Below are 2123 nucleotides of genomic sequence, written 5' to 3'. Positions count from 1 at the left end.
TTCTGGCAGTTGGAGAAGTTCAGAGCATGGGGTACCCAAGATGGGAGGCCCTTTGTGGGATAAAGGAGGTTGGAGCCCTGGGTGGGCAGAGGACACCGGGAGGGCTCAGGCCCCACCAGAGGGCGAGGAGCAGGGGGAGGGAAAGGGGGGAAAGGGACAGAAAGATGATGTGTGTGCTTATGCAGACTGGGAAGATGGCAGGGGTGGGGTGGGCAGACACTGAGAAACTGAGAGCAAGCCGCTGTCACGGCAGGTTTAGTGCGGCCACAGCCAGTCCTGAGGGAAGCAAAGAAACCATTTCCATGGTTTGCTTTGCTTCTTGCCCTGTATCTGAACGTGGTCGCCCAGAGAATGTGATCCCTCGGAGGACTGGCTGTGGCACTTGAGTTTAGAAATAGCTGTGTCTTGTTCATCAGGGGCTGCTGATGAACTCCTGATATTCTCCCCGCCTCCTCTTCCCCCCATAACCCTGAGCTCCAGTGGGGTCCATGAGCAAAAGCTGGCTGGTGTTAAGTGGGGCTTCTCCCTGAAGAATTCTGGGACCCAGGTGGTCAAAGAGTAGGAAATTCAACTTGTTCTTCTGTGGATGGAGTCCAAAACGTGGGTCAGCACTTTCCCGGAATTCCAGGGAGCCCTCCCTACTGGGGGCTGGATCCAGATCCCCCTGTCCTTCCTGGAAAAACACAGGCACCTCTTAGGCCAACAGGCAAAGCCCTGGCTGTTTGGCTCCAGGGGAAGGGAGTTTAGCCTCATGGCAACCTGTGTTCCTAGGGGCCAGCTCAGGGCTTGGGACTTATGAGGTTTCCAGGAGCACAAGGGTGGAAGGAGGGCCTATGGGTGAGGCGGTATGAGCCTCTGTACTTGTCTCTCCACAGACCCAACAAGGGGCACAGGCCCAGCTGCCCTGTCAGTGATGGAGTCACACATCAGGTCTTTCTTAAGGTCAGTTCCACTCCCTGGGCAGCACATGCCTCTCCCAACAAAGGACATTCATAGGTATGAGTCTTGTCCCACATCCAAAGTGGCTGCCCCCTGAGGTCGCTGTCCCTCTGCACCGTGGCAGTGCCTTCACCACAAACCTCTCAACAGAGGCTGACATTCTCTTTTTTTTTTTTTTTGCGGTACGCGGGCCTCTCACTGCTGTGGCCTCTCCCGTTGCAGAGCACAGGCTCCGGACGCGCAGGCTCAGCGGCCGTGGCTCACGGGCCCAGCTGCTCTGCAGCATGTGGGATCTTCCCGGACCGGGGCACGAACCCGTGTCCCCTGCATCAGCAGGCAGACTCTCAACCACTGCGCCACCAGGGAAGCCAAGGCTGACATTCTTATAAGAAATTGAAAACTAAATGGAACTGTAATCCTTAGGAGAGTTGTCTTTTTGTCTGTGCTTTTCCTTGCATGTCCCTAGGTCTCTGCCAACTTAGAGTCAGAGACAACGTGTCACATGATGTCTTTTCAAATCGGGCTCTGGCTGTCGCTGCTTTCCCTACCCACTGCCCATCTGCCTGATCTAGGGGCGGGATGGAGGCCTGCCACAGAGAGCATCCAGTAAGAACTGAAATATGTGACTGGACTTGGTCCTAACAGAGGTGACTTTATTATCCTAAATGTCTTGGAATTCCTGTTGCCTCTGGCTCAAGAGGACTCCAGGCTCCTTCATTCTCGGATAGCCGTGTGCAGCCAGCCTTGGCGTCCTTTGGCAAGTGGCTGTGATGTGAGTCACGGGCGCAGTCTCCAGACAGGCTGACCGTGAGGTGGGCACAGAGGGATGGTCACTGAGCCCCCTGGGGTTTGTGGTGGGGACTGAGGGCAGCATCCCAGGGAGGAGGGTGAACCCTGAGAGCACAGGTCAGGCCAGGCCAGACTGCAACAGAAGCGGGCCCGGTGCTGACTGCTGGGCGGGGCCTGTAATATCAAAACCAGACATTGCCTTAGGACGGAAAGAACATGCTGGGTTCTTTCTCACAATCCTTTTCATTTAGGTAAAGGAGCAATGAGGTACACATGCATAATTCTCTCCCTTTGTGAAAGCCTTCTCTCATTCAATGAAGGAGCCCCAGGCATACTCTTGTGCTGATTTATTAATGTCACAAACAAAGCAGACTTTATTTTTATTTGAACTGGCC

The sequence above is a fragment of the Mesoplodon bidens genome, assembly GCF_964165515.1.
Source record: "Mesoplodon bidens genome assembly, chromosome: 16".
NCBI lineage: Eukaryota > Metazoa > Chordata > Mammalia > Artiodactyla > Ziphiidae > Mesoplodon > Mesoplodon bidens.
This window is presented reverse-complemented; position numbering follows the sequence as displayed.